This window comes from Meleagris gallopavo, chromosome 24 (genome assembly GCF_905368555.1).
Source record: "Meleagris gallopavo chromosome 24, MGAL_WU_HG_1.1, whole genome shotgun sequence".
Taxonomy (NCBI): Eukaryota; Metazoa; Chordata; class Aves; order Galliformes; family Phasianidae; genus Meleagris; species Meleagris gallopavo.
Genome location: NC_139427.1, coordinates 1714899 through 1727814, shown reverse-complemented (window position 1 = coordinate 1727814; position 12916 = coordinate 1714899). Strand labels below are relative to the sequence as shown.

The 12916-nt window shown below is 50.8% G+C and overlaps 1 long non-coding RNA gene across 2 annotated transcripts; it reads left to right on the top strand.

Annotated features, from left to right (window-relative positions):
- Positions 1-891: 891 nt before the first annotated feature.
- Positions 892-3774, top strand: LOC146542833 (uncharacterized). Of its 2 annotated transcripts, none has more exons than XR_014887974.1 (2): positions 892-1449; positions 2822-3774. It is a non-coding gene; the product is annotated as an uncharacterized LOC146542833 (long non-coding RNA). The 2 variants fall into 2 exon arrangements; XR_014887975.1 differs by having other exon boundaries at positions 892-1551.
- Positions 3775-12916: the final 9142 nt, after the last annotated feature.

Genomic DNA, 12916 nt, shown 5'->3' with positions numbered 1-12916 from the left:
CCCATCCTCAGATACAGGAAACTGAGCTGTGGGGCCGTGGCCAGAGCTGCCCAAGGGTTGGGAGGGGAAACTGAGGCACGGTACCTGCAGATCTGCACCAGCTCCAACAGACTCAGGGCCGGCCAAGCTGCCCAGCAGCAGCAGAGCAGCCTCCCCTTACTCAGCCCGATGCTCAGTGAAGTGGCTTTGGCTCTGCAAACAACCCCTTCCATAAAGGTTCATACATGCCCATCTGCATGCATTTACTGGGTGGAAAGGCAAATAAATGCAGGATGTGAGGTGCTGAGCCTTCTGCAACATGCACACTACTGCCACTCTGGCTCCTGCAGTGCTGGGCCTGGCAGGGATCTGTGCCCAGCGAAACTGCCCCAAACACAGCAAGCTGAGGTCAGCACAAGCAGAGAGCTGGGAGTTACTGTGCCATGGGGCAGACTGTGGAATCAGGCCCTTGAGGCCTCCTGACCTCCTCTTTCACACTGGATGGTGGGGAGGAATGCTCTACAGAAAAATTCTGAGTAGCTGTGCTAAATCTCCTCCCTGAAGATTTCTCCAGCACTGATTTCTTCCATTGTAGCCAGAGCCGTGCTGCAGGCTTGGTTACATTCACACATCCCTCCTCTCCATTTTCCCCTGGATAGCTCTGTTTGCCTCCTCCTTGCTCCCTGGGTCACTCATCTCATCCCACCTGGGGCAGCTTTTCTGCCTGCTGGCCATGCCTCAGGCTGACACAGCACTCAGGAATGCACACACCGACTGGCAGCACATCAGGACTTGCCCCACGCACGGAGCTGCGTGGCTGCATCTCATCCAGGTGTGCAGCGAGCAAAGCTGCTCCAGCACTGCAAGAGGGAGCAACAAGTGGGTCCCCAACGTCGTGTGAACGCAAGAAATGGGTTGGGGGAAACAGAAAGCAAGCCAGCACGTTGCTAAAGCCTCATGGCCAGGGGTGAAGTCAGTCCCAAAGCAGTTGCGCACTGTGCTCCCATCTGCCCACAGCATCCCATGGGAGCAGACTCCTGGCGCTGCCTTTGGCACAGCTCAAGGACAGCCCAGGCTGTGTGCCAGGGCTTGCTCAGTCCCTGCTCACATGCTGCAAACACTGCAAACCGGAGCGGTGAGCTCTGCCCCAGCCCTGCCCCGTGCTCATGTGTTGGAGAGGTGCAGCAATGGGGTGGAGCAGAACAGCAATGAGGGCTCAGCTCCGCTCAGACCGCAGCGCTTTGATTTATGGCAGATGAGATCCACCCCCCCTGTCTTTTTTTAATATTGTTTCCTGGCAGCTTCGTTAGTTTCTCTGCTGATTTGAGCAATGCTCCCACAATCCTGCAGGCGCCTCGTTGCCTTGAAAGCAGTCAGCTGGAATTTGCTATTTTAGGAGCGAGAAATTGGAGAGAGGAAGAAGAAGGAGAAGGAGACGGAGAAGAAAGAGAAGAAGAAAAGTGTATTCCTGTGAGTGCAGAGGAATGATTTAACAGGATTTCAGTCAAGGGAAAAAGGCATAAAAAAGAATTACGATTCATTTTCGTTCGAATGGGGCTTCATGTTTCTACAGTAAGTCATAACAAAACAAGGCAGCGAAGCCAAGAAGTTATCTGTACCAGATGGGGCAGCGGTTGTGTCTGCAGCTTTTCAGGAATCGTCCTGACTTGAAGCAGATTGTGCAGTGATGGAGCTCAGCGTGCAGCCCTTAACCTGGAGGGGGGATGCTGTGTCACCTCGCTGTCCCCCTGGTATGGCAGCCCCATTGGCAGCAGCTCCTCCTGGGCTGTAAATTGCCCTCCCCGACCCATCTGTCCTGCACAAGCCAGCACTCGTCTCAGCTGCTGTGCCCTCACCCCCTCAAACGAGTCTGACTCGTGGGGCCACCTCACCTCTCAGCCACATGGAAGCTTTCCCAGTATGAGGCAGCTCAGGGAAGAGCAGCAAAGGGCACTCGTGGAGCAGGGCTCATTGCATGGATCATTGCACGGCTCATTGCAGAGCTCATTGCATGGATCATTGCACGGCTCATTGCAGAGCTCATTGCATGGATCATTGCAGGGCTCATTGCATGGATCGTTGCAGGGCTCATTGCAGAGCTCATTGCATGGATCATTGCAGTGCTCATTGCATGGATCATTGCAGGGATCATTGCAGAGCTCATTGCATGGATCACTGCAGGGCTCATTGCATGGATCATTGCAGGGATCATTGCAGAGCTCATTGCATGGATCATTGCAGGGCTCATTGCATGGATCATTGCAGGGATCATTGCAGAGCTCATTGCATGGATCATTGCAGTGCTCATTGCATGGATCATTGCAGGGATCATTGCAGAGCTCATTGCATGGATCATTGCAGGGCTCATTGCATGGATCATTGCAGGGATCATTGCATGGATCATTGCAGGGGTCATTGCAGAGCTCATTGCATGAATCACTGCAGGGCTCATTGCATGGATCATTGCAGGACTCACTGCATGGATAATTGCAAGGATCATTGCAGCACTTACTGGCACTCCCAGCCACTGCTTGGGCAGATGCTACTGATCACCCTCCTGCATATTTGTGCCTGCACAGCCCTAAGTGATTTTGTAGGTTGAATACGAGTCCTATTTCCTTTGTATTTAGGTTGAAAGATAAACAGTAATCATAAAGCAGGTTTGGTTTTTTTGTTGTTGTTGTTTTTGGGGTTTTTTTTTGCTAACAGATTATTTACAAATCCATTGAAATCAGGTATAATATAATAAAAAAAGCTCGTGCCAATTTAAGGGAATTACAAGAGAATAAGATCAGCACTAAAAGCAAGGAGTAAGTGTGTTTAATGGCTTTTCTCCCTGCAGACCTCGGAAGCAATACTGGAAGCAAGGATAGGAAAAGGAACCGAACCCAGTGGTGCTCCAGAGGAACTTCAGTTTGTGGTTTTTGAGCAGCGGTGCAGGAACCCAACCTGGGCAGCACAGGAAGGGCGAGGACCACGCTCAGCACTCCCAATGGCAGCTGTGCTGAGCACTGAGCTTGGCACAGCTCTCCCAGCACAGCAGTGCTCTCATCAGGGGAGATGAAGGCTGAGTTTCAACCCCAGCCCCATTCAGACCCTGATTCCACTGTGTTGTGCTCAGGGGTTTCACTCCCAGGCAGTTTAGCAGCAACAAACAGACCAAAGGTCATGAGAAAATGGTATTACACCCGAGCTCGTAAAGGCAGCCTGAAATTTCCTCTCCCACTTCTGGGATTCATCTGTTCCTTTCCCATTAAAATTAATGATAAGAGCTCATCCATTTCTCGGCTCCTTGGTCGCTCCGCAGCTTTTTCTTTTGCTCGATGCTAAAACAGAGACAAGCCCAGACCACATCCCCAGAGCCTCAAAGCAAAGTTTGCTTTTGCAGTTAAACAAAGCAGCTTCTCCCTGCCCGACAATGTTGCAAAACATGGATACGTTATTGCATGGCTCTCAGTATTGATCTGTGGTGTTAATCTGAGAATCTGTGCTGGTCACCCTGCCAGGTCCTGCTTTCCCAGCCCAGGTCTCATGCAATAGGGATTCCTCTTAAGCTCCATTTCACTGCAGGGGCTCTGAAAGCAAACAAAGTTTCTAGTGCTTAGATTTTGTACTGAGTATGGGGGGAATAATAAGAAAAAAAGGACCCAGCTTCCTCTCGGGACTATTCAGCACAGTGCTCAGCTCCGTTTGCTTCTGCTTCATCAGCCTCCAAACCCAAATCCCCCTCAATAATTCAGCAGAGCTGCTGCTTGCATGTCTAAATAATTCATCCCAGAGCTCTGAGGAGGAAAACGTGGTTACATCACCCTTCAGAGTTCTGCTTTGGGGCTCCCTGTGCCTTTCCTGAGCAGATTTCCTCTGATCAGAGGATGCTCTGCTTGTGCTGAGGGCTCTGTGGGGAGCGGAGTTCTGTGCAACCTCATGCATCGGGGATGGGAGCAAACGGAGCAAAAGGGAACAAAAAGGGAGTAAAGGGGGGTAAAGGGGGAACAACTCCATGCCCCTTTGCTGCATCCTAAAAGCACCAAGGGCTGCCGGGGCCACCTCCAGGAGACAGAGGGAAGGAAACGAGAAGGGATGTGCTGTTTGGGTTTGTTTCCCATTTTCTCCTGGGGCTGAGGATGAGAGCAGCTGTGGTGGGGATGGGGCCGCCAGGCAGCAGCGTGGCACAGTGCAGTGCTGTGTTTGCAAACCCTGCTCACGGAGCTGACTTCTCCCACGGGGTATCACTGAGCAGCTCCTGCCAGCAGCCGGCTGCTCTCCGGATCAGCAGACATATGGGCTGTTTTTCCAAGGGGCTGTTTCAATTAAAAATTCCCAGGGCAAAGCAGCGATGATCAGCCCAGCTGAGGATGGAGTGGCTGCAAAGGGCATCTGTGCAAGCGGAGCAGCGCGGTGCTATCCCCGTGCATCGTGGTTTCAGGGCTCTGTGTCGTAGCATGCATCGTGCTGGAAGCATTTTGCTTAAATATTTATCAAACCTCTTCCAGGCCAAAGGGAGGAGGGCCAAGGCTGGGATTGAGGACGGGCTGAGGGTAACGTTTATCTTAGAGCGAGCTAAAGAGCTCGAGCGTGGCAACGAGATACCGATCATCCCCAGGTCCTTTTCGTTTTCCCAACAAGAAATGCAAAAGTCACCTCACCCCCAGCTGCTCTGCTTGTATTTTCCATCCTTTCTGCATCCCTGTGATAAGCAGCTGCCACACACCCGCACTCCACCACCCCTTCCTCCCTCGGCGTGGGACAGACCCTTATCTCTGCACCGCGTAATTTGATTTTCACGGCAGCGGGAGCATTGGCAATTATCACAATAAAAGAGATTTGCAGCCGGGCCTGACACCGTGTCACCCTCCTGCTCAGCCCCCCAGCCTTACAGACACCTGGGGAGTGCTCCTCCCGGCACGATGCTTGTAGAGCTCCTGCAGCATTGGGCATTGGGTATGACCCTTGGCTTTGGGACTCTTGGCTTTGGGACCCTTGCTTTGGGACTCTTGGCTTTGGGACCCCTGCTTTTGGGTTTTCCTGGCACCCCTTGCCTTGCTGCAGGGCTGCAATGCCCTCCCGCTGCTTCTGCCCAGTTTGTTTTGCTCTCTCCCAGCTGTGAGGCCGCTCGTCTTTATGGCGCCCATAAAACCAAACGCGCTCCGCTGTTAAGCTCTGTCTGTTACAAACCATAATCCAAATCCCATAAAGGAGCGAGTCCTTTGCATAATGATCACATGCGTCTCTCTGCTTGCTTTTATGGGGTGCCAGAGCTGTGGTTCCTGCAGCTCAGCACCTTGCAGAGATGAGATGGGAGCAGCTGATGGAAGACGTGGTCCCGTTGCAGGAGGATGGCTGGGACTGGGGGCTGCCAGGGAGCACCAGGTTGGGGAGCAGCATTGCATGGGGATGGGGCTGCTCTGCTCCAAAATGGAGTGCTGAGTTTTGGGTTGAGGCTGAAAGATGCAGGGCTGTCTCTTTTTGGCACTGTGACTCAACCCTTATCTCTGCTCCAGCACAGAATTCAGGAGTGCTCAGACCTCAGCAGAGATGAGCTAACAGCAGAGATCACCCAAAGGGGAACTGTAAACTGTAAATTCAATGCATGCCTCCCATAAAAAAAACAAACAAACATTTTTCCTTTCCTGCACTCGTGGACACCACATCCTATGCTGAGGCTCTTGGGGGCTCACAGCACTTTTTGGGCATTGCTTAACTCCAACTCCACCTGCATTTGTGGTGCACCCACTGGAAAAATACAGAAAACAGGTTACTGCTGGGCTTTGAGAAGAGCATTCATAACAAACTTTTGTCCCAGCTCAAATATAGGATGCTTAAACTGGGCTGAAAGGCTCACAGGGACATGTGGGGGATTTGGGGTGGGAACCCCCTCCCCCCCACGCTGAGTTTCTGGAGCAGCACACCTGAAATCAGTTTGAGTGATTTGAGCCCTCCTCCAGCACTTGTCTATTTATTCGCTGTTGCAAAGCAGAATCCCTTAAACCAATTTAAAACCCTTATAAACATGGGTGGTAATCTGGAGATTTATCGGAGCAGGCTCTGTGTAAACACTGATACAAACTGGTTTCACTAAATCAGGGCAAGACCCAAAGCAGCATTCCTCTCTGCCTTCACTCCAGAAGAGTTTGAATCAGCTCCAGGCTCATTGGCACCAACCCTGAGTGGGGAGGCAGCAGCTGACCAGCACAGCACAGCAGCAACGAGTGAAAACTGCTCTGCAGAGTTGGGTGATGCCCCCAAAAAGCTGAGCCACGAGCGTGCTGAACTGTTTTTGACCCACTCCTTGAATCTGGATAAACTTAGCAAGCTATTCTACCCCTTTCACATCTACTTGGTTCTTAATGCACTTGCAGGCCATCTCTTTCTGTATCTATGCTTAATAAGTGGAAGCAAATTAAAGGCAGTGCTCTGATTAAGTCCCAGGTGAGCTGGGAGCAGGCTGAGCTGCTTCTGGTTTCAGCAGCCCTTTGCTGTGAGATAACATCTTGGCTGTGCTGTGCTGGAACAGAGACACCAGAAGAGAAAATAGGATTGCAAAAAAAAAAGACAGCCTGGCTTATCAGCACAGAGTGGCTTAAATCAGCACTCAGCTGCAGCAACGAAGTGGGGATGGAGCTCGTTGGGAGCTGGCTTAATTGCTTAGTCACAAGGTAATTTTGTCAGGTCGTTCCTGGTTGATTTCGTTAGTTTGCTGATCAAATCTGGGCAGCTGTGTAGTGGTGCTGATAGATGGGAAGGGGGAGTTGCACGGTTGCATTGCCTTTCCCTGCCCAAAGCATAAGAGAGAGCAAACAGCTCCGCGCCATCCGGGCGCTCCTGGCTGCAGGACCCGCCGTGCCCGCAAGAGGCTGCTGGTGCTGTTTGCAAACGTCCAGCTGCTTTAACCGAAGGATGACAATAAAACAAAGTCGGAAAAGCAAGGAAGAAGTCGTTTCCTGGCCAGATGTGGGAGGGAAGGTGCGCTCTGCGAATGTGCGGGTGATCCTGGAGGATGGACAGGAGGGGAAGCGCTTCAGGCAGGGAAAAGTGCTTCTGTGTAAAGAGTGAAGCAACCGAGTGCTGAGTGAACAGGAGCTGGGCTGGACCCCAAACTGTGCTGTTCTATTTTGCTCTGATTTCTGTAGGGTTTCCAAGATCTGGGACCTACATTTCCATGAGGGTGGAGGGAGAGAAGAAAGTCCTTATCCACCTCTGAGCAGCCCAAATGGTTCTGCCCAAGCCAAACCCTCATTTACAGCACCTGGATGGCAGAGCCACGCTGTGGAGGGTTTGTCTGGGAGGTGAGGACGGCCAAAGCCTTGAGTGGGTTGTGATTCTGCTCCTCATTGCATACCGAGATGTGTTTGCTCCTTGTTACTGCACACCGCCATCCTTGTGCTGTGCCAAAAGGCTGCCGAGAGCCGCACCGCTAACAGAGGGAGCTCTCACGCATTTTGCGTGTGAATAGGTTGGGCCGAGGGTGATAAAGCAGCAGGATCCGGCGTGGGGCTCTGCTTGCTTTTCTCGTGGTGGCCAGCAGCTTCGTGAAAATCAGCCTTCAATTTAGATGAGAAATGATGGCACGTAAGAGGAGAGCATCAATCCTAAAGCCACGGTGGAGGGAAAAAGCACTCAATCTCTGCAAACTGCTCTGGGTGTTGCTCTGTGCTCTCCCAGGAGCAGGAGCTGCCCTGGGCACGTGTTGGTGCTGTGGTTCCACCCCCGAGGCCCCTTGAGGAAATACAGTCATGTTTTCCCAGGAGATTCCAGCACGCAACAGGTAATTTAATTACTTTAATAAGAACAGTCTGGGAAATTGATTCGTAACTAGGCTTGAATTTTGCAAACTTCCAAGCGTCATTTTCCTTCTTTTAATACTGCTTCATATTAAAGTAATTAGGTTATTAGCTAAAAGCCTTGCTATTCCTGGGAATACGAGCCTGCCTGGGATGAAACACCTGTGATGTTGGGGTAGGTCTTACTTCAGACCTGAGCAAGGCTGTAGTGGAAATGCTAAGTCATGGCTTGAAGCAGTGTTGGAGCACCTGGTGGAAAGGAAGGACCAACCCAAGGAAGCTCAGCTGCATGCAATGCAATGCAGTGCAATGTACTGATTGACCTGAAGGGCTGGAGCCAGGATCCACTCCTTCCCAGCCCTCATCTGGGGGTTGGCAGTGGAGGTAAGGGGATCTTGCTGTGTACCTGAGGCCTTGTGAAGGTAAGCAGCTTCTTTCCCTTATTTCCATGCCCACAGTTTTTGCATTTGAGCAAATTCTCTCTTGTTGCAGCTTAGGACCTTGCTACTCTGCTGTTATTGCTGTGCTTTCCATTGCATTATAAGGGCCATGGGCTGCCTACTACTGTGGTTCCTTGAGAACACCATTTATTCCCTATTCCTCAATTTTCCAGCCCCATCCTATCTGTACATGCAGGATGAAGGCCATGCTTTGCTCCCTCTCTGCGTCTTTGCCACCCTCACCCTCTTCTAGGGAACCTCTTCTAGGGAACCTCTCCACTGAGCAATGGTTGTGCTGTTCCCATTTGGCTCCCTGCTGCTGTGCTCACTATGTAGCAGCCAGGACCAGAGCTCATCCATCTCCCCGTGCTCTGAGCTGCCAACCTGTGTGTGTGTGTGGCACAGAAGGGAGCCTGCAGCCAGCCAGGTGCCCCAGCAGCAATGACTCAAAGCCCCTCTAATTTCCTTGCATCTCATTGTGTATTGATGGCTGGGGATGTCGGGTAACCATGGCAACTCATTGATTAGCATCCAGCCCCTGTGAAATGAGGAACACGCAGCCATAAGAATTACAAATGATGCTGTATTGTCTGCTGCCAATAGGCTGATTACTGCCATTTTCTGCCAGGTAGACCAGCTTTTACAGGCAACTCGGTGGTGTGTAATTACCATGCTGTGATTGATGCATTGCTATAGTTACTATCTGCTGTGTTCCCTGACTAATAGTTTTTAAATTCCTCTTCAGATGGAAATGCATTGCTTGTAAATGTGAGAGGCAGAGGTCTGCAAAGCCAGGAGATCCATCTGAAAGGAGACAGTCTGGTGGTAGATATGTCTCCTCATACAAAACGTGGTGCCCAAAGTGCTTGAGTCATTGGATCCAACCAGTGAAGGATGGGGATAGAGCAGCATGAGCTGGGTGAGGTGCCCTCTGCATTGGTGACCATTGGTCACCTGTTGATGCCAAGTGATTGTCTTGAATGAGTACAGATTATGGTACGGATTGGTTCATGGGTTTCTTGTCCTGGTTCCTATGTGTGTAGAGCAGGATTTTGCATCCTACCACCCAAGAGCTGCAGCCCGGGCAGTGGGCATTTAGTGTTGAGTCTCAGTGCCTCAGTGGTGTTTGCAATTTGCCACCCCACAGCAGGGGCAGGAGGATGGATGTGGAGTGTTTGAGGTCTCTAGGAGCCAGGCATGAAGCCATCCCAGCTGCATGGAGCTGGAGCTGCTGATCAGTCAGTGAGTGATGCTCAGACCTCAGTGTTCCAAGTCTGTCCTGGATAAGGATCAAGCGAAGCCTGGCTTGGATCTGGAGGGCTCACAGATGGCCTTTGCCTCTCCTGGGGTGAGGATGCTAAACCTCTCCCCTGTGCCTCAGACCTCTTCCTTCCCTCTGTGCATTGCCCTCGGTGTTTAGATGCTGGTGTAACAGAGTTAAAAGGGGGTTGTTGCTTTTCAGCCAGGGTAATTTAGTAGAAAAATGTCATGCTAATGCAATTCAAAGTTCAAATGATCTTTCATTTTGAGGGAGAGGAGAATGCATGTGCAGTCAGAATGTTAAAACCCACGGCTTGCCCTGCAATTCAAAGAGAAATATGAGCTTCAGGGGATACATAAGTCACATGAAGTACTGTGAGTGAAACACACAAAATGAATAAAAATGATCCGGAAGCCATTATTAGTGTTGCTGGGGGGCAGATCCAGCTCTGAACAAGTGTAGTGGCAGTCAGTGAGGAGAAGTTTGCATGAAATTACGATAACGTGGAAATAATAGGAGTTACCAGTGAGCGATTCCTTGTATGAATATCTCAGGGTTGCCTTTTGGGCGCTCCAACCCCACTCCTTTGCAATCCACGTGCTCAGCATTTGGGTGGGTGCCTGGAGCAGCACGGGGCGGTGATGCTCTCTGCCTGTTGTGAAGCAGAAGGAGAGAGGTGACAGAGGGAGGCAGTTGTATTTAGAAACTGTTCCTGCCCTCTCCAGGAGGCAATAGAGCTCTTTTAATCCGGGAGCGACCAGCAGAGCCTCCGTTTCTGCCTGTGAAGCCACAAAGGGAGCTCCCAGAGGCAGAGTCCTGTCTGAAAGAAGCAGGGAAGTTCCCTGCCGGGTGCAGTGACTGCTCCCGTTGTCTTTATCTGCAGTGCTTGGGACTTCCCAGCTCTCCTCTCCCCGCGGTTACCCCCTGGAGGCAAATACCTCCGACTCCGCTTCTATTAACGGGAATGGGGGTTTAGCACTGACAAAGGCTTGCGAGGCCTGTAATTAAGTTCCTGCTCATGAAAAAGAAAGAAAACCAGCAGAGAATGCGTTTCTCAAGCGAAGTGGCTGCTATTGTGTCAGGATCGCATGTGCCTGGTGCTTGCAGCAGCGCTCGGTGCAGTGCTGGTGCACGCAGGCTGCAAGCTGGGTCCTGCGCTGCAGGAGGTGCTGCATGCTTTGCAACAGAGACACAGCCTCCCGTTTGCAGCAGGTTTGCTGTTAGTTAAAATAACGCTCAGCAAAACCCCTCCTAGCTGGCAATGCAAGGAAACTCCATCTGGAGAGGCAGCACTTCAGACCTGCACATAAAATGCACGTTGCTACCCAAATCCCCCAGTGGAATTGTCTTCAGTTGTAATGGTGTACGACTTCAAGGCTTCTGTAACAGTTCAGTGTGTGTGTCCAGAGAGAAGGTGTTGCTGGAGTAATTGGGCAGTAAAGCAGTGCATGCACACTGTGGGATTCTGCCTGGCACTGTGATCTGGAAAGGAAAATGTGGTTCTCCTGTGTTGCTGCGTTATAAACGTTCTTGGTGGCATTGTGCCTATCTGAGAAGTGATGTCATGTTTTAACAAGAAATTTCTCTTATTACCATCCTGCATTTAGCACAGCTCTTCCTCTGGGTGATTGTTTGCTGATTGTTAGGGAGAAAAGGTAATTGTAGAAAGAGACTCGAGAAAACGATTTTGGAAGTTGAGCAGAACTGCGACACAGGCGTCAGCACGGCTGGTTGCCTGCAGCTGATGACAACTATTTGCATATTCCATTTTTTATCGCTCTGTTTGACACTTGTTTGCCAGCGTGTGGAAGTCCTGGTATCTCTTTGCCTGTCTTCTGCTCCAGGACTTGCATTTCTGAAGCCCATGAGTTTGATAACGAGGTGGATTTGTGCTGTGCGCGGTGGGGGTCTCCCTGTTAAACCTCATGCAGACCAAATCTGAGTGTTTTTTTTTTTGGTTTTTTTTTTCCCCCCCCCAAAAGTTTGCAGCTGTTTGGTGGCTGCCCCATGTCATAGCAGTGCCTGGGAATGCTGTCCATCAGTGCCCAGGGCTGGGGCAGGCCCTGCTCTGTCCTCCATGCACTGAAATCGGTGCAGCTGGGAGATATGAATTCCCATCCCAGATGGTTTTTATGGCCTGGAACATGAAAATCAATACCCTAGTGATTTTTAATCCACCGTTTATGCTGTGTACATGTATAACTGACATGTCTGAGGTGTAAAACAGCGCAGTGCCATTGAAATAGATCCCTGTTTCCAACAGCTGATGGTCTCCCTTAATATTATCCGTAGCTGTGATACATCTGCCAGAGCTCTTCCCTTCCCTTTGACCTCCAGTGCCTGCACTGGGGAAGACACGAGCCTGGATGCTATGCTATATTCGCAGATACACAGCAGAGCCTCACACCATCTTGAATTATTCTTTACCCCTATCCACCATAGCAAGGCTGTACATGAGCACGAGGCATTTCCAGATCTAGAGAGCTCGGGATCAGCTTTAAGAAACTCCCATCTTAGAAGCGATGGAGGGGAGATGGCTCCCTCTGCACAATCTGGTTGTTGCAATGGGCCAAAGAAGGACTTTCTTAACATACAGTTGGGTAAATGGAAAGATGCATGACGTTTCTTGACAGCAGCCATGTGGGTGGCTGTTGCAGCCCACTGCCTGCTCCAGTATTTCCATAGAGCTGTGGCCATGTGCTGCGGGGGAGCTGGATGCAGCGGTGGCTCTGGGAAGCACTTCTCACTAATTCTGCATTAGATTTTCTCTTTATTGGGGGGGTTTGGAAAACGACTGAAATGCCTCTGGGACTCGCGCTGTCTTTCTGCAGGACGATGATAATATTTCCCAGTGTGTCCTATTGTTCATCTTGTGATGGGGACGATAGGGCTGTCATAAGTGAAATTAATGGGGCTGAGAAGGGATGCTTCTCACCTGCTGTTTCATGTAGTTCTCTCTTCCTCTTTTCGTCATCAGAAAGCCTGTTATTATTGCATCGTGGGGTTTAAGTACGACGTGGTCTTCTGTCTTATTTCTGAAGCAGAGAAAAACAGACTGAGGGAGTTTTCTCCATCCCTATGAGTTCCACGAGATGTGGCTCAGAGGGAGATGGTGCTGCTCAGTGGGAAGTCCTTTGCAGTGCTGTGACAGCAAAGGTGGAGGTGAAGGGAAATGCCTGGCTGAGATTTGTAAAGGGCCTCTGCTGGAGAGCTGAGAGCAGCCAGCTGCGTGCAGGTGTTTGGGTGGGTGGCATTCATAGGGGCTGGAACACTGCTCACATCACTGCCAAGTGCTCAGGGGGCTGGGAAAAAATCCCAGCACCAAAGCATCGTGGCCTCAGCAAGGTGGAATTCAAGGATTCAGAAGGAAAAGGAGCATAGATTCCTCTTAAGCATCCATCTGGGGATGGGGTGTGTTGCCACTGGGTATGACTGCAGGTGTGGTGGGGGTGATT